The sequence below is a fragment of the Symsagittifera roscoffensis genome, chromosome 8, assembly GCF_963678635.1.
Source record: "Symsagittifera roscoffensis chromosome 8, txSymRosc1.1, whole genome shotgun sequence".
Classification (NCBI taxonomy): domain Eukaryota; kingdom Metazoa; phylum Xenacoelomorpha; order Acoela; family Convolutidae; genus Symsagittifera; species Symsagittifera roscoffensis.
In genome coordinates, this window is record NC_087069.1 from 40,048,421 (window position 1) to 40,068,582 (window position 20,162).

Genomic DNA, 20,162 nt, shown 5'->3' on the forward strand with positions numbered 1-20,162 from the left:
TTGAAAATGATTCATTTCGGATGATAAGGGCGTGAAATGTTTCTAATTTCCTAACCACCCAGGATGAGAAAATCGATTTATAGAACCGAACCTTCCGACGACTAGCTGTCTATTTCGAAAGCCCAAAATTGCAAACTTTTTGCCCTTCCCTGTGTAATTTGTTGGAGTACAAGAGTTTTTCAATGATTGCATTTAATTTTTTTTTCCTAAGTTCTGATGAGGTTAAATTTTGGTCCCAATAGTCTGACCATGTAAACGTATATTTATGAACGAGAATTATGGAATATACTCTTTGTTGACATAATAAAAAGTTACAAAAATTTTTAATGGTTTGTTTGTCTTTTTTACGCAAGCAAAGCTTGTGTTATAGTATGAACTCTCTTTTTTTCAAACCTAAATCGCAAATTTTATTGCGACGCAAATACTGTTGCGACAAAATGTGTTCAATTTGAAAGTGTTCACTTTGGTCCATAACCAGCTATTAAGTAAATCCAAATCTAAGGATGTTAACACAGACTATTATATTACAAATATCATTTTAGCTTCAAGGTATCATGGATATGTAGCGATAGGGAAGGAGATCCGCAACAAAATAAAGTGGTTCGAACCTTGGCAGATGCTTTTAATGATCTTTTTTGTGCACTAGTTAAAATGCGTCCACTTTATAAATTGAGGCGTGTTAGTTGGTATTTTTTTTCATATTGACTGGTACTGCCAATGCGTCAGAAGTGGCTTGCGTCACTTAGAAAATTTGTAGGTTCATAATTGGTGTGCGGCTCTAAGAAATTTTGCACACTCAAAGTTTCACTCATTCAGTTTTTCCCATTAGCGTAGCGTTATTGGTCATATTTTTGATTTTGTATGCGAATTGTTGATTTGAGCTTCCAAAAACTAACGGATTGTTTGCGGTTGATTTTTGTGACTTTTTCACTAAAAAATTTGACGACAATTTTTTAAACTGTCAAGAAGGTATTTATTCCTTCAACTTCATTGCTAGAATTTTGTTCCTTTATGACTTTTTTGCAAAAATTATCCGACTCAAATATCATTCAAAATGGAATTGAAACAAAATCGTAAATCCAAAATCTGTGCTGATAAAACAAAAACTATCCTAATCTCTGCGTTTGCAAATTGCAAAAAAAAATTTCAGAAAAAAACTTTGGAAGAAATAATTGCCATTCTGGGTAATAATATATAGTTTTTTTTTCAAAATTTTAAAAGATACGTTTATGAAGTTCATAGTGACATTAAGATGCTTGTGGTTCTCGTCAGTATTGGATTTAAGAATGGGGCTGGTGGGCGGCCCTTTTTTCTCTTATTTTAAAATGGCCATTTTCGGCTGACTGAGCTACAACTTTCAACGCCAAAATAAACGAAGTTCGAGGGGAGGAGAAGAGAAGCGCCGGAAAAACGCAATTTTCTTAGTCAAAATATTCCAAAACGTGTCTAAAAACGCGTTTTTGGCTTGTTTTTTCTGAAACTTGCCTGCGGCGCTTAAAATTGTTGCTTTCTGTCTCAATTCGACCAAAATTGAGAAAGAATCAAGATCATTTTGAAATTTTCAAGCAACTGCTGTGTCAATATAGTTTTGGCTATGAAAAAAATATATTCTGCAACAAGTTTTATAATTGTTTTGGTAAACTTTTATTAAAAACGCACAAACAAATTAAAACTGGTTCATTTGTTGTCACTGCATGAATACTAAAGGGAAATTTAAAGTCACTCTAAAAAAAAAGACTGCTATAAGGGTCATAATTTTTTGATAAACTTCTTTAAAACATACTAAAAAATAAAAATGATTCATTTGTTGTCACTCTATGAACACTAAATAGAAATTTGAAGCTACTCTAAAATTAAAATTAAATACTGCTTTAAGTGTCATTTTTTGTTAAACTTTTGCTTATAACAAAAATACAAATTAAATTTAATTAATTTCTTGTCTTTGCTTGAATACTACAAGAATTTTTGAAGCCACCCTAAAATGAATATAAAAGATATATACTGCTATAACTGTCATAATTTCATTTGGTAAACTTTCTAACACACCAACTGATTCATTTATTTTACCTGCATGAATGCTAAAAGGAACTTTAAAGTCATTCAAAAATGAAAAAATGGAAAATGTATATATACTGCTATAACTGGTATAAGTTTTTTTAAATGTAAGCTCTTATTGAAAACACAAACAAATTAAAATTGACATATTTGTTGTCACTGCTTGAGCACTAAATGGAAATTTAAAGTCACTCTAAAATGAAAAATAGACTGCTATCTGTGTCATAATGTTCGAGGTAAAATTTTCTTTATAACTTCTTAACGAATCAAAGTTGATTCTTTTTCTTTGTCACTGCATGATTATTACATAGAAATTTGAAGTCACTCAAAACATGAAAAAATCTATATACTGCTACATTTTTTATAGTGTTTTTAAAATAAAAACGCACCAACAAATTAAAAAAACTTTTTCAATTGTTGTCACTGCTTGAATATTAAGTGTGAAATTAGAGTCACTCAATAATGAAAAAACGTATATATACTGCTATAATTGTTGTAACTTTTCTTAGGTAAACTCTTGTTAAATACACAAACAAATTAAAACTGATTCGTTTGGTGTCACTGCTTGAATACAAAATGGAAATTTAAAGTTACTCTAAAAAAATAGTTTGCTATCAGTGTCATGTTTTTTGTGGTGAATTTTTAATTATAACACACTTAGAAATAAAAATTGAATCTTTTCTTTGTGACTGCATGAAAAAAACATAGAAATTTAAAGTCACTCAAAAACAAAAATAAAAAACTATATACATTCCTATAAGTTTTATAGTTTTTTTTGGTAAACTTTTATTAAAAACACACCAACAATTTAAAATTTATTTTTTTTTCGCTGCTTGAATACTGAATGGAACTATAAAGTCACTCAAAAATTAAAAAATGAAAAAAAGTGTATATACTGCTATAAGTGTTATAACTTTCTAGGTAAACTTTTATTAAAAACACAAACAAATGAAAAATGATTCATTTGTTTTCACTGCATGAACACTATATGGAATTTTAAACTCACTCAAAATAGAAAACTACAGACTGCTATAAGATAATCCATTGTTTTTGATAATCTTTTGTTTATAACACACTAACAAGTTTGAAGTGATGCATTGGATTTCACCGCATGAATATTTAAAAAAAATTGAAGTAAAGCCAAAATGAACATTATATAAAGCTATAAATGTCTTATTTTGTTTAATGAATTACTATTTAAACGCACTAACAAATTGAAGTTGATTCATTTGTTGTCACTGCATGAATACTGAATGAAAATGTAAAGTCGCTCCAAAAAGATCAATATATAAAGTCGCTCCAAAAAGATCAATATATACTGCTATAAATGTCATAAGCTTTTTGGTAAATTATTATTTATAACACACTAAGAAATTAAAACTGATTTATTTGTCACTCTATCAGTAGTACTAGATGGAAATTTGAAGTCACTCTAAAATGAAAATTTATCTACTGCTATAAGTTTAACGCAAGAAACTTCCAAGATCTATGATTAGTGAGAAGGCTACAATAAGCCAGTGGGCTTTTCTGTCAAATCACAAATAAAGTTTCGCACAGTATTGCTTCCACTGCCATCTTTAATCAAATTATCTCTTCCTAACCGAACAATCCTGTGATAATTCATGTTTGAACTTGGGTAGCCATTATCCCAATTGGGTTGCAGAAATTGCGTCATCTCCTTGCCCTGCTCTGTTTTCCATCCTACTTGTCCACTCTCACCTAAGAAACAAGTGTTAAATACTTTTTTTCTCAGCACCCGAAGGTTTATGCCTAGCGCGTATATGAGCCGATGAAAACGCTTTAAAAACATGTTTTCTCGATAAACAGTTCACGGAAAAGTCCAAAAAAAAACTTTTTTGCTGACTCGGCATCCAACTAATTTTCTTCGAGACCAGCTTGAATTACATCTTCATAAAAGATTTCTGTTCCAGCTTTTTTCTCTATGAAATATTCTACACTTTTCTACAATTGAATTACTTTTCTTAAATTGCTTCTTTTTTCATAGAAACTGCATTTATAATAAAAATGAGTGTGATCCTTTTTTTTTTCATAAATAAATTAACATATAAACTAATGAACTTGTTCATAACCAAATCATAAGTTTTTTAAAATTTGAAACTTTTGAAAATGGCCAGCAAAAAGTGGCGAGCGTTAGCGATTTGTGTTTCACCTGATATACCCAGCCAGATTGAAGTCCATGAAGTATTCTCAAAAAGCATCTCAACTTGATCATTTGTTCCATCATAATTTCCAAACATCGCCCCGCCGATTTCTTCACAGTGCATTTTAGCATCATACCAGTACATTTCGGTGTAAATGCGTTTAAGTCGTAACACATTACGACTGTTTTGGGCTCCGGAGCAATGTGACGGGTCAACAGATGTTCCAATTGTATTTTGGCAGTCTCTGGTTTCAGTTTGGATTATATCTGTGGAGTTATTTACAGTTGTTGTGTTGTAGAGTGAACCCCACATGTACAATGTAGCTGAAAAAAGATGAAATTTTGGTTTTGATTTTAAATAAAAAACATGAGCAAACTTGTACTTGATAGTCCACCTGATACTTATAATAAAAGTTGATATACTACCAGGAGCGGATCTAGGATTTTATGGGGGAGGCGGATTTTCAAAAAAATTGGAAAATTTCTACTTCGTTTTTTGTTTCGCCAAATTGAGTTTCTGAGCGCTCTTAAATAAAACACCATAGAAACACGATTTTGACAACCCGGTTTTTTATAAAAACGAACCAAAAAGTATTATGTTATGTCAAAAAAAAGTTTATATAGGCATCCATCAAAAAACGCACTTTTAAAACTTAGAGGCAATAGACAAAAAAACCTGTTACCAAAAACCCTTTTGCTTGTCAAAAAGTTGTGGTCGTTGTCATCGAGAAGCTCTATTTTTTTGTTTGATAGTCTTACCAACTTCCCCTTCACATCCTTTTCCGTAAATGTCGTTCGAGAAATAAAATCCATCTTGACAGGTGCAATTGTATCCCCCATTTAGGTTTTCACATTGAACAGCCTCGGTTTCATTGCCGCATACATTCTCTTTGCACTCATTTGTGTCAATAAACAAATTATGAATTTATATCTTGAAACTGCATGAAAATTAAAATGATTTAAATTTTTTTGGCTATATAATTTTAAAATTTCTGCTTTTAAGTTTAGATTGTGTTTTATTGTTTGTGAGTTTTCAAGATCATTATCAGAATTGTTGAAGAATGACTCACCCTCACAGGAAGGGTTGTAATTATCTGAATTGTGCTCAAACCCATTGTCACATCTGCATTCATAGGAGAAAACTGTATTGATACAACCAGAAGCACGAGTCCCACATAATTCCAATGAGCATTCGTCAATGTCTGTTATGAAAACAAGAACAATAATCATAATCAAAATTATTATAATTTTTATAATTATTATCGTTAGAATAATCGTAACAGTCTTAATAAATTATTTCCAACAATTTATGCCATTTCATTTATTTTTAATTTTTTTTAAAATCAGATCATTTCTAAATACAAATTGTCTAATTCCAGGCAACTATGTTAATAACTACTACGCATCCGTTAGATTACCTTCGCATTTGGTTTCGTCCAATGAGCGTACCGGTTTAGTGCCCTGTAGACATCCCAGACACTGGAACCCACCAGTCACGTCCTGACATTTGGTCATCCGTTCTCGCCGACAATATTCATGTCCTTGTCCGAGACAGTTCCAGTGGCTTTCTGTTTTAGAAAATATGCGCTATTGAAAAATGACCAGGCGCAGTTTTGGTTGCTTTCATTTTGAAAACCGTCAAAAGGTTTTAGAAAAAGCTGATTGATTGCTAGTTTTGCAAAAGCTCCAAAAAAGTTAAAATAGTTTAAGGAAAACTTTTTGAAATTTGTAAAATGAAGTTTTTTTTAAATTAAGCCACATTTTTCTTTTTTCATACATTCATGGACTCTTTTTCAACTATCTATCGGCCATGTTTGAGATTAATGAACGTGGTGAAGACTCATATATAGGTCTTGCTGATTTTTTTTCAGGAATAGTCTTAAATGTCTCTAATAATTATAGATGTACATTCATACATATTGATGCATTTATAAATGTACGTAGGTATATTTGCAATTTTTGAGTTCAATTGAAATCCATCTGCTGAAAGTGACGTAAATGGCACTTTCCAAATACGAGCGCAAAAAAAAACGTGAACAATATCTAGTTTCGAAAGTGGAATTTAATTTTAAAATCTCCAGCGGAATGAAAACTTTACAAATTGATCCAGTTTTCTCTAGTTAGGTTCAGGTTATCAAAAAAGTGCCAATCAGAATTTGTTTTAGAAATTCCAAAAGCTTAAAAAGCGTCATGTTTTTTCTTTGAAATTCGAAAGATGAGATTTTTTCAACGAAGTAAGGGTTTTTTAATGTTTACTTGCGTTCATTACTCTTTTCCAATCTTCGATCAATCTTTATTAGCGATAGTTTTTCAGCATTTATGGAAGGTTCACTAAACAAATGAATGCTCACGGAAAAGAATTTAATTATTTAAAGAGTTTATTTGATTGTTAAGACATTTAGAGACTTGTTTGAACTTATTTCCATTGTATGTCAAATAAAAAAAAATTCCGAACATAATTTTTTTTTCAAGAAAGTGTTTTTTATGTTTACTTGCGTTCATTACTCTTTTCCTATCTTCAATATTTTATCTAAGCAAATTGAGTTTTTTAATGTTTAAACTGAATTGTCAACTTGCGCTGCGAGTTATTATTGTTCCAATTATTAAGAAAGTTTGGAGTATTTATGCTTGGAGTGGTTTTTATTTGGCCATTTTTCAACTTTTTGCTAAGCCTTTTTAAAATTGATTTTTTATACTATCTAAAAAAAATTGTTGTCATTGGCTCAATGTTTCAAAAAATTCCACCTGTGAAAATTTTTGAATACTCGAAAAGTGAGAATCATCTGTTTGTGAGCCATATAAAAACTATTGTTGTCACAAGCTCAATGTTTCAAAAAAAATTTCACCTGTGAATAACTGTGAATACTCGAAAAATTGTTTGAAAGATGCTAATGCGGCAAATTTGGGGTAATTAATTCGTGAAAGTTTTTTCTCAACAGTTTTTCAGACAATAACTTTAACATTGGCCTTTAATTGAACTCGGAATTTGTAAGGCTTTGCCCTGATTTTTGTGCCGTTTTATTTTTTTCTCCAGACAAATTTCGACTATTTAACTATCACTTTTTGAAAAAAAAAACTTTATTATATCATTCATAAGGTATTGTTGTCCTGAGCTCAAATTTAAAAAAAATATTCCCCCTGTGATTATTTTTGTACAGTAATGGGGGTTTAAAGATTGCCAGTTTGGGACAACAAATGCGCGACATATTTCTTGCTACTAACACGTAAGCAGAGATTTAACCCGTCTTAGAAAGATAAAAAACTAACGTCTCAATATTCCGATTTCGATGAGTTTATTCTTAAAATCGCTACAATGGAATGTGTCACGTGATAGGAACACTTTACAAAGCTCTGACACAGGCTCAATTTTTCCAAGAATCTTCATTTTTTTGTAATTTGGGTCCAGATCTAAGCCCAGGCCGCAAAACTGACTGTTTTTGCAGTAAACACCAGCTGACCAATCAAATGTCTCCATTTTCTGAAGACACTCCGATTGGCTTAAACCAGATCTGGTCGCAATTACTGCATGATTAATTTGATTTAACGGCAAGGTCAACTCACAGAGCTGCAAATTAGATATACACGACTGATTTTCGATAATTTTGACCAAGAAAACAATAATTTTGAGGAAAGTTGGTAAAAAATGGTAGAATTTCATTTCTGCAAGCTCATTTTATTGTTATAATAATGATAAATATTGAAGAAAGCATTACGACGGCTGTTTCAATAAAACTGATAAAAAATTTATTGCCGGGAATTGGTAGATGATCAATTATTTGATAGTTTTTTGTCTATTGTTTGGCAAAAATTCAGATGATATCAATTTTTGATGAACTTTGTTTTGATCCATATGCTAATGAAGCGACGGGCAGTTTAAACTTTCTTTTCTCCATTCTTCTGAATCAATTGAGAAGAAACCTTTGATATTTCTATGAGAAGGGGAGTTCAAAACGGCATTTAGATAAAATCTGAATGGGTTGTATTGTTATTTGGATACAAACATTTTTATTGAAATGAAATGGCTACGCTGTATAAATGGTTTCTTTGGAAAACTAATATATAGATATTAGAAAGTTTCTACGAAGCTTCGGAAACTGTAGTTCATAAAATTTATTGCCTGGGAAAAACCGAGTTTGTGATAACTCGTTTTTATAATTAACATTTGTGTAGAACAAACTTAGAACAATTTTTTGAGTGAAATTTGTTCTAAGTTCAAAAAAATATTATTCAAGCGTAGCCAACTGAAATCAGTCCATTCAGACAATTTTTTTAAGGAATATGTTAACTTGATCCCAATAAAAATACTTGATCTCGTGGAAATTTTTTTAAAAGAGAATGATACCTTGATCCCAAAAACTGCTTGATTTCCTGAAAAAAATCTTTCCAACCTGGTGCTGAATTAAAATGCGCAAGCCAAAATCATTTTTGTTATGCCGAAGCAAGTTTCGCTGAGTTTACTGAGTTTTGCTGAGTTTACCAAAGAGTTTACTGGTCATCAATCATATGTTTGCTTTGTTTGATCACCCGTAAACAATAAAAGCTTTTAATCTGAATACAATTCCAACCTATTTTTCTGTGTTTTTTGACTAAGATCATTTGGTTTATTTTGCTAATCGACAGCAAACGAGAAAAACTCACAAAAATTCTAGTCGCAAGAATGAACTTTTTTTCTAAAATTCCATCGGAAAAAAATACTATCGATCCAGTTTTCTCAAAATAAGATAATTTTACGTACGAAATTGCCAATCATAAACAATATTTGAAATTCAAAGAGCTTCAAAGTGATTTATTGTGGTTCAACAACTGTCATACATGAGCTTTTTTTCTTGAGCTCAACTGTACATAAGTTATTTCTTCCGCTCAAATTTTTCGAAAATTGATTAGTTGTTTAGCTGTGTAAAATTAAAAATATTTTTGAGGCCAACAGTTCGGTACAAATAGTATAACATTTTTCAAACAACATCCTTTTTTATTCCGACGATTTAAAATTAGAAATAAATTTTTCTTTGAGTGTTTTTTCAGGCAAAATCAAGTATTGCAAGTAATCACCCGAATGTGTCCAATAATTTCATCAAATTGAAGCCTTTTTAGTCTTGATTTGAATACTACGAGGTCAAACTGTGTATTTTGTGAATTAGAGCAGTTTCGGCATTAGGCTGAAAACAAATTTTGAGGAATTCGGAGCAGTTTGTAGATCTACTGGAAACAAATTATATAGGTGCATAGTAACAAAACGCGGTCGCGGAATCCGCAAATTGTAAGTGGAAAACTCAAGTTATCAGCGGAACCGCAACATTTGAGCACAATCCGAGAAAGCCACCTACTTTTGCAAAATCCGCTCACAGGAATCTGGACAAACAAGCTATACTCGCTCGTATCCGCGAAAAAACTAGGGAGTCGACAAAGAACGTTACAGTGCTTTTTTTAGCCTCGTAGTGGAATATACTACAGAAAATTTAAGAAAACTTCAATTACAATTTTCTCAGAACATTTTTAGCTCTGTTTTGTAAAAAAAACTTGTTGCCTTTTTAAAGTGACTTTTCCTTTTTGTCTAAACATTTTTGAGGAAAATTGTTCTTCAATTTTCCTCTTTTACTAAAACGATTAATAATGTTTGAAACTAAAGTCTTTCGTTCAGATCCTTTCAACAACAATTTGAGTTTCTTCGATATTTTTTTGAATTATTTCATCTAATAAAATTGTTGTCAACAGTACCTATTTTATTTACTGTCCCAAATTTAGACTTTAATTTGAATTCTACTGTTATATCAAAAACAAAAAAAAGCAAAATTGTTTGAAATTTCTGTGATACATGCACAACAATCAGCTTCTCTTTTTCTTTTGGTTTTCTCTCTGCCAGTTTTGTTCCAATTTAAATTCAGGTTAAAATTGTGTCTAATTGCTTTACCACTAAAAGTTTTTAAATCTTTTTATGAACTTTTTTTCAAAAATTAAAAATCAAGTGATGCGAACGTTAAATACAATTTCGGAAAATCAAGTTGTGAAGGAATAAGTTAGATTGAAAATTTTTTTAAAAATTCTAAATTCAAATCCTTTCCTGATAAATTGATTTCCGTAGGTTAATTGGTCCTTTAGAAGCCCGTCTGTTGGCTGTGCTTAGCGCATCAAATTCCAGATAACATTTTTGATCGTTATTCACAAACGTAACATTCATGCTTGAAGTGGTAAAATTTGTCATTTGTAAAGTTAAAAACCAGTCTGGGCTATGCTAAGCGAATCAAGTTCCAGATAACATTTTTGATTTTTCTTCACAAACATAACTTTCATACTTGGGTTTGTAAAATTCTTCAGATGCTAGTCACTGCAAGAGAAGTATTTCTGCAACGTGTCACAGAAAAATCACCTGAGAGACAATTGGTTGCCTAGAAAAATTGAATATGAAAGTTTTTCTGAAGTCCATGAAATATGTCTAAAAAATTGTATAAAGTTGAAAAAAGATACCTGCAATTAACCGATGAAAGAATGGAAAGCTTCAATATTTTTTTGAAGCAAAACAACAGAGCATGATAAAATCTTTAAGTAAAAGTTCATAAGAAAAATATGCGAAATATCATGTTTGATGAAATTTGCAAAAAGTCGCAGACAATTTTTTGCTTTTGTTGCAGTATGTACTGCGCTTGACTTTATAGCGGTTTTTCTGTTAATGAAAAATCATAAGAAAAAAACTGATAATTGATCCTTTGTTACTTTTTCGAAATTGGTTGGAACAAAAAATTGCGCATTTTTGTTTCAACTAAGCCCTATCTGTCCTGCCTCACATTCCAAAAAATTTTTTCTTTCAGTAATTTTTTTTGCAAATTTCACAAAAATAATTAAAATAGCATTTTCTAGAAAATGTCAGCCTGAAATTTAGCCAACCGTTCACAGAATTGTTTTTTACTCATCGACTCTGAACAATTTTTTTTTTTGATTTCTCTCAACCTTTCGGAATTTAAGCTAGCTCATGCTGTCAGAAATTTCTGATAACAATCTTAATATAACTTAAATTTAAGAAAAAACAATTAAAAACAATAATAGAGAGCTTAAAATTGAACTTCTTATTACAATATAGAGGGCAAATTTTCTATTTTTGTTTTTGTTTTCAGAGTTTTATCTTTTGGTTGCCAAAACATTATCAGACACTTGAAAAGTCTTTAAAATGACAGTTTTTGGATAATCAATTCAAGCTAAATTTTTTAGTCCCCAGTTTTAAGTTCAAAAAAATTTTATTCAAGCATAGCCAACTGAAATCAGTCTATTCAGACAATTTTTTTAAGGAATATGTTAACTTGATCCCAATAAAAATACTTGATCTTGTGGAAATTTTTAAAAAGAGAATGATACCTTGATCCCAAAAACTGCTTGATTTCCTGAAAAAAAAAACTTTCCAACCTGGTGCTGAATTAAAATGCGCAAGCCAAAATCTTTTTTGTTATGCCGAAGCAAGTTTTGCTGAGTTTACTGAGTTTTGCTGAGTTTACCAAAGAGTTTACTGGTCATCAATCATATGTTTGCTTTGTTTGATCACCCGTAAACAATAAAAGCTTTTAATCTGAATACAATTCCAACCTATTTTTCTGTGTTTTTTTGACTAAGATCATTTGGTTTATTTTGCTAATCGACAGCAAACGAGAAAAACTCACAAAAAATCTAGTCGCAAGAATGAACTTTTTTTCTAAAACTCCATCGGAAAAAAATACTATCGATCCAGTTTTCTCAAAATAAGATAATTTTACGTACGAAATTGCCAATCAAAAACAATATTTGAAATTCAAAGAGCTTCAAAGTGATTTATTGTGGTTCAACAACTGTCATACATGAGCTTTTTTCTTGAGCTCAACTGTACATAAGTTATTTCTTCCGCTCAAATTTTTCGAAAATTGATTAGTTGTTTAGCTGTGTAAAATTAAAAATATTTTTGAGGCCAACAGTTCGGTACAAATAGTATAACATTTTTCAAACAACATCCTTTTTTATTCCGACGATTTAAAATTAGAAAAAAATTTTTCTTTGAGTGTTTTTTCAGGCAAAATCAAGTATTGCAAGTAATCACCCGAATGTGTCCAGTAATTTCATCAAATTGAAGCCTTTTTAGTCTTGATTTGAATACTACGAGGTCAAACTGTGTATTTTGTGAATTAGAGCAGTTTCGGCATTAGGCTGAAAACAAATTTTGAGGAATTCGGAGCAGTTTGTAGATCTACTGGAAACAAATTATATAGGTGCATAGTAACAAAACGCGGTCGCGGAATCCGCAAATTGTAAGTGGAAAACTCAAGTTATCAGCGGAACCGCAACATTTGAGCACAATCCGAGAAAGCCACCTACTTTTGCAAAATCCGCTCACAGGAATCTGGACAAACAAGCTATACTCGCTCGTATCCGCGAAAAAACTAGGGAGTCGACAAAGAACGTTACAGTGCTTTTTTTAGCCTCGTAGTGGAATATACTACAGAAAATTTAAGAAAGCTTCAATTACAATTTTCTCAGAAAATTTTTATCTCTGTTTTGTAAAAAAAACTTGTTGCCTTTTTAAAGTGACTTTTCCTTTTTGTCTAAACATTTTTGAGGAAAATTGTTCTTCAATTTTCCTCTTTTACTAAAACGATTAATAATGTTTGAAACTAAAGTCTTTCGTTCAGATCCTTTCAACAATTTGAGTTTCTTCGATATTTTTTTGAATTATTTCATCTAATAAAATTGTTGTCAACCGTACCTATTTTATTTACTGTCCCAGTTTTAGACTTTAATTTGAATTCTACTGTTATATCAAAAACAAATTTGAAATTTCTGTGATACATGCACCACAATCAGCTTCTCTTTTTCTTTTGGTTTTCTCTCTGTCAGTTTTGTTCCAATTTAAATTCAGGTTAAAATTGTGTCTAATTGCTTTACCACTAAAAGTTTTTAAATCTTTTTATGAACTTTTTTTTAAAAATTAAAAAGCAAGTGATGCGAACGTTAAATACAATTTCGGAAAATCAAGTTGTGAAGGAATAAGTTAGATTGAAAATTTATTTAAAAATTCTAAATTCAAATCTTTTCCTGATAAATTGATTTCCGTAGGTTAATTGGTCTTTTAGAAGCCCGTCTGTTGGCTGTGCTTAGCGCATCAAATTCCAGATAACATTTTTGATCGTTATTCACAAACGTAACATTCATGCTTGAAGTGGTAAAATTTGTCATTTGTAAAGTTAAAAACCAGTCTGGGCTATGCTAAGCGAATCAAGTTCCAGATAACATTTTTGATTTTTCTTCACAAACATAACTTTCATACTTGGGTTTGTAAAATTCTTCAGATGCTAGTCACTGCAAGAGAAGTATTTCTGCAACGTGTCACAGAAAAATCACCTGAGAGACAATTGGTTGCCTAGAAAAATTGAATATGAAAGATTTTCTGCAGTCCATGAAATATGTCTAAAAAATTGTATAGAGTTGAAAAAAGATACCTGCAATTAACCAATGAAAGAATGGAAAGCTTCAATATTTTTTTGAAGCAAATCAACAGAGCATGATAAAATCTTTAAGTAAAAGTTCATAAGAAAAATATGCGAAATATCATGTTTGATGAAATTTGCAAAAAGTCGCAGACAATTTTTTGCTGTTGTTGCAGTATGTACTGCGCTTGACTTTATAGCGGTTTTTCTGTTAATGAAAAATCATAAGAAAAAAACTGATAATTGATCCTTTGTTACTTTTTTGAAAATGGTTGGAACAAAAAACTGCGCATTTTTGTTTCAACTAAGCCCTATCTGTCCTGCCTCACATTCCAAAAAAAGTTTTTTCTTTCAGTAATTTTTTTTGCAAATTTCACAAAAATAATTAAAATAGCATTTTCTAGAAAATGTCAGCCTGAAATTTAGCCAACCGTTCACAGAATTGTTTTTTACTCATCGACTCTGAACAATTTTTTTTTTCATTTCTCTCAAACTTTCGGAATTTAAGCTAGCTCATGCTGTCAGAATTTTCTGATAACAATCTTAATATAACTTAAATTTAAGAAAAAACTATTAAAAACAATAATAGAGAGCTTAAAATTGAACTTCTTATTACAATATAGAGGGCAAATTTTCTATTTTTTTGTTTTTGTTTTCAGAGTTTTATCTTTTGGTTGCCAAAACATTATCAGACACTTGAAAAGTCTTTAAAATGACAGTTTTTGGATAATCAATTCAAGCTGAATTTTTTAGTCCCCAGTTTTAGCAAACTATTCGGCTCCAAAATAGTGTCAAAGAATCATTCTTTGCAATGTCGAACAGCTTTATCTGGGAAGTCAAATTATCCTCGGAAATGTTTTTTGTACCTCATTTTTTTTTTAAATAATTTATAAGGCCAAAATTATTGGTGATGCTTATTTTCAGTCCAAATAAACTGAGCATGTTAAGATATTTTCGACAAAAACTATCAACTCGGATTGACCAAAAACTCTAAGTTTTGCTTTATTTTTTTTTGTTTTGTCCGAGAACACATTAATATAAGATTTATATGAACACAAATACCAATAAAAACAAATAAGAATACCAACTAGTTAAGTGGCCTTTTTCTTGCATAAGGCAACCTGGGTATTTGCCATCGAAACCTATTTTTTAATTATACTCAATACGATTACACACCATAACTTTTTTAACGGCTTGAGATAGGGACCAGTTTTGAGTTTATGTAAGTGCTATCAATTGTTTGAGATAGGAACCAGTTTGAGTTTATGTAAGTGCTATCAACTTGTTCTTTCTGTCTGGGGACCTGCTGTCGTGACCTTGCGATCTTTAATGTCCGATGGGATCTGAAATAAAAGAGTGCAGTAAGATTTCGATTTGATGCCTAACAGTTTGTCTACAAAACAACTTATCAACAACCTTTTTGATCTTATACAGTTACGACTTTAACATGGCGCAGTCAGCTGAGAAAAAAGGAGGGGGAAAAACTCACTAAATATAACAGCTTTTTGGGATACACGAACACCGGAACCTCCAGTTTAATGGGAGGAGTGGATAATTAAATTTCACTGGGGGATGATAGCGAAATACAACATTGATCCCGATGATTTCTATTTTGCGAGTACTCTAAATGCGGCGGCTACCACGGCGTTGCCTGAGGAGGTCAATGGGAAAAACCGTCTCGATTCGGAAAAGAAGTTAAAGTCAAATCTATATCTTTTTATCGGAGACGAGGCGCAACGGATATTCAAAGCACAAAAAGCGGCGGTTAATATTAAAACGGTACGGTACCCACGGGTCCTTGATGAGATGCAAAGTGTTTTTCAACGTGAGCGGAATGTAACTCATGAACGGGGATTTTTCTACGGACAAAAACAACGTGAGAATGAAACGTTCAAAAAATTCCACGCGGAATTAAGCGCCCTAGCAGGTAGATGTGATTTTGCAAATGCGGCCGAAAATGTTCGTGATATTTTCATTATGAATATGCGGGAATCGGATTGCCAACGAGAATTATCACGATCAACAAAGTTACCTGAGGAAGTCTACCGGATCGCCTTATCATATGAACGTGGTGAGCGCGCATACAAATTTGAACCGCCTTATCATATGAACGTGGTGAGCGCGCATACAATTTCATTAAAACAGGAACCGGTAAATAACATAAGAAGAGGACAAGGATTTTTCCGAGGTCAAGGACGCGGGGGACGTGGAGGATTCACCCAAGGACCAAGTATTGGGGGAAGCGGCAATAACCGTAGGTGTTATAATTGCGACGCACCAAATTTTACCCTTGACCACATCGCAAGCTGTCCTGCAAAGGGAGCAACATGCAACTCGTGCCGAAAACTGGGACATTTTGAACGAACATTTCGAGGAATGGGAGGGGTACTAACCAATGGAGAGGACGAGGACGAGTCAGCTTAGTTAGAGATGAAAATGAGCATCACCAGAGTACGCAGAATGTGAATGACTTGAATGAAGATCCAGTGTCGTGGGTGAACCAGCAGAGAAGCGGGGAAAATGAATCCATGACTCAGGATCGGACGATTACATGGTAATGTCAATAAAAAGGAAGAAGAATGAGACTGAACTGAAGATCCCTGGGGCCCGAGTCCAGGTTGAGGTGTCAGGAAAGAAGATGTGGTTATGGATAGATAGTGAATCCCCAGTGACGATTTTCAGCATAACGGACCTAAAAACAGCGTTGGGTAAGGCGAATATTCAACTACAGCCTTCAAAAGATGAATTCTTGGATTACAATAACAACCGAATAAACATACTGAGAAAGGTAGCAGTGATGATGTCGTTAAACGGTTGGGCAGCCCAGCACAAGTGTCAGTAATATCCGGAAATCATCAGTCATTCCTGGGGCGCGATCTGATGGGCACCCTGGGCCTCGAGTTAGTTCAACGGAAGAAAATGATGGGAATCACAGGGGAAGGGAGCAGTCAAGAGGAGGAGGAATATGACGAAAATTGCAAATATACTTCCGTAAGTTGTACCCATATTTATTTACTAGAATAGGAAATATCCGGAACGCGAAAGTAAGCGCTGAATTTTTCGAATTTTTGAGGCCTATACAACAGAAAGGGCGCAGGGTGCCTATCAGTCTACAAGACAAGGTTGATAAAGAAATTCATCGGCTGATAAATGAAGGGCATATCGTAAAATTACAAGAGTGCTCAGATAAGTATTTCGTCTCCCCTATCGTGATTACAGTAAAAAAGACGGAAGTATAAAATTAGCGCTGGAATCGAGAGAATTGAACAAGCAGGTACACAAGAATAAGTACCAAATGCCAAATATTGACGAACTAGTCGACGGAGTAAGTCAGATTATCGCGGAAAAGAAAGCGGGGAATGTATATTTTACAACGTTGGATTTCACATATGCGTACGGACAAGTCGCATTAGAACAAAAAACGAGCGAGCAATGCAATTTCTCACTAGTCGGCGGGATATCCACGGAAACCTATCGTTTTAAAACGGATTTTACTGGCTTACGTCAGTGCCGGCGGAATTCCTAAAAGTAATTGATAATTTACTTAAGGAATTCCCTCAAGCTAACGGATTGTTCATAGATGATATTTTAATTGCTTCAAAAGGAACTAAGATCGAACACATTGCGTTGGTGGAAAAGATATTGAAAAAGCTGGACGTCTCCAATGTCGCGTTAAAATTACGAAAATGTGAATTTGCAAAAACAGAGTACGAATGGCTCGGATATCGGATTGGGGAAAATGGCATCATGCCCCTAGTAAGAAAAACACAAGCAATAGAGGACCTGAAAACCCCAAAATCTCGAAAGCAGCTGAAATCTTTAATGGGTTCACTGCACAGTTTACACAAATTTTTACCCAAACTCTTGGAAATAAGAGCACCTTTAAGCCCATTACTGAGTCAAAATAACAATTTTGTCTGGACGCCCGTTTGCGAAAATGCGTTCCAACAATTGAAATCGCTCGTGGAAGATATTGTCGAATTACGGCATTTCGACATTCATCGTGAATTTAGAATTATTTGTGACGCTAGTCACGATGGCCTAGGGGCCGTCTTAGAACAGTATTGCGCACCCGGGTGGCATCCAATTTCGTTTGCATCCCGTTACCTTAATCCGGCTGAGAAAAAGTACTCTACGAATGAATTAGAATTACTCGCGGTAGAGTGGGCCACGGAACATTTTCGAAACCAAATATATGGCCGGTATTTCACAGTCATATCGGATCATAAAGCGCTACTTACATTGTTGAATTCGTCACCGAAGGGAAATAAAACGTTCTTCAGCCGATTAACTCGATGGTATGATCGACTGGTGCCAAATGATTTTAAAGTTGAACATAGACAAGGGTCGAAAATGGGGATGGCAGACTATTTGTCTCGGTTTCCGTCAGCAGAGTCACCCGAGACAAGTCATTACGATGAAAATTTTACAGTAGCGAAGATAAGAATGATAAACGCGGCATTGAAGCCTAAGGATAAAATGAAGCCTAGGGGTCAGAAAGTGAATAAAATTAGGCCAAAAACGACGGTAGGGGGCGAGCAGTCATGTTTCGACACAACGAAATCAGTTTCATCCAATGAGAATGAAAGAAAAGATGAATATGCAAATATTCACCGTGAGCACGAACGCTCAATAGAGGGCGTGTTTACATTCAACCGGCGGTTAACCAATCAGCGTCGAGATTTTTGCCTACCGGCGGAAATATGCAAATACCGAAGAAAGAAATTCAGACGTTGTTCTCATTGCTTAAATTACAGTTGCAAGCCTTCAATTTTGAATAATTACAGTCGCAATCCTTTCATTTTGAATTATTACAGTAGCCAGCCTCCTATTTTGAAAAATTACAGTTGCAAGCCTTCCATCTTAAATAATTACAGTGACAAGCCTTTTATTCTAAAAAATTACAGTAGCAACCCCTAATTCTGAATAATTTGAGTAACTTAAGCGATAAAAACATGAATAGTTCGCCTGAGAAAAATGATCCACTAACTTTGGCCATCGTCAACACATCGACTAACTCTGGAAATGTGAACCTCAACGTTGTACTGAACCGGTTAAATCAACCTCCCAGTGTTAGTTCGGATTCAGATATTGAAATGATACCACCCGAAAAACTTGATATAAAACAGACTAATTCTAGAAAATTAAACACGATCATCTCTTTTCCACACCAGATCCCCGGTTTATCCTACCCACTTGTACAGAACGACAAATGGATCTATTCTATAGTGCCATCAGAGAGTAAAATAGTGAAAAAGATTGAACACCCGGAAGTTCTGAGTTTCAAATTGATAGAAGCAAACATTGAAAAAGATCCAATTATGAAGACCATCAGGGATAACATCAGAGACAAAAACCCACGAGCAAAGGAGAAAATAACAAGACTAGGACAATACTACGCTCAACACTACAACGATTATGCAGTACGTGAGAAGTGCCTGTGGATGGACGGCCGGTTAGCAATACCGAAGGATCTGTCATCAGCAATCCTGAATCGTCTATACTATAACCATCATGGGCGTGACAAAATATTTGCAGCCGCAAAAGACGTGTGGATTCCTCTTACGCATCGGAACATCGCTGCTACAGCAAAATACTGCAAAAGTTGCTTAGAAGCAGGTAAAAACTCTAAACCGGACATTCCAAAAAGTGACATGGGGGAAACTTATGTGTCTAAGGAACCGAATGATTTAGTCCAATTAGATTTCTGGGGCCCAGTCGATTACGTAAGGGGTCGCAAGAAGTATGTACTTGTAGCAGTAGATACTTTCTCGCATTGGCCGTTGGCGTATGTTTGTTCAAGTAACAAGTCCAAAAATGTATTGAAGTTCATGTATTGAAGAAAAAAATACTCATGGACACCCAAAGAAATAAATGTATTGAAGTTCATGTATTGAAGAAAAAAATACTCATGGACACCCAAGGAAATTGCATATGGATCAGGCTACTGGGTTTTTCTCAAATGAAATTCAAAACTTCTGTAACTATGAAGGTATCGAACTTATTAAATCTGCGGTTAGGGCTCATCGCGCGACAGGAATGGTCGAACGAACAATTGGGTCGATAAAAAACTACGTGTTAACTTATCTTCAGGAAGATAAGAACTACAAGTTTGGAGCAATGATATCCCGTGCGCTCAGCGCGTTACGTTTTGTGCCACACTCTAAGACAAAATAACGCCTTTTGAAGCCTATCATGGACGAGAAGCAAATACGGCTCTGCGAAATTTAACGAAAAAACCGTCATTGAAAAATTTAAATTGGAACAATGTTGTTAAACAAAAGTTATTTTGTTTAGACAAGGCGGGAAATCTCCCGGATGTAGAGCTTACCCTAGATTGGGAGAAGAAAAGCGATTTGGTGTGCGCTCCATAAAATAGGAAAGCTCCAATCATTTTGGATGTCGAAGTGGTAGCAGATCCCAAGGCTCAGGAAGTAGTTGACCCCAAGGAAATAAGATCTGTACCTAAAGCTCCAACATGGCTCAAAAAGCACAAAACCAGCTCAACG

At 33.5% G+C, this 20,162-nt stretch overlaps 1 protein-coding gene and 2 long non-coding RNA genes across 4 annotated transcripts in view; 1 reads left to right on the forward strand and 2 right to left on the reverse strand.

Annotated features, from left to right (window-relative positions):
• Positions 1-20,162, forward strand: part of LOC134853383 (coiled-coil domain-containing protein 154-like) — a 92,656-nt gene that overhangs the window by 16,640 nt on the left and 55,854 nt on the right. The window lies entirely within an intron of this gene.
• Positions 3,357-5,169, reverse strand: LOC134853130 (uncharacterized). The gene is made up of 3 exons (XR_010164321.1): positions 4,976-5,169; positions 4,226-4,540; positions 3,357-3,774 (listed from the first exon to the last, which is right to left on the reverse strand). It is a non-coding gene; the product is annotated as an uncharacterized LOC134853130 (long non-coding RNA).
• LOC134852795 (uncharacterized) lies at positions 5,293-7,900 on the reverse strand. Its single transcript, XR_010164297.1, has 3 exons — positions 7,484-7,900; positions 5,635-5,784; positions 5,293-5,418 (listed from the first exon to the last, which is right to left on the reverse strand). It is a non-coding gene; the product is annotated as an uncharacterized LOC134852795 (long non-coding RNA).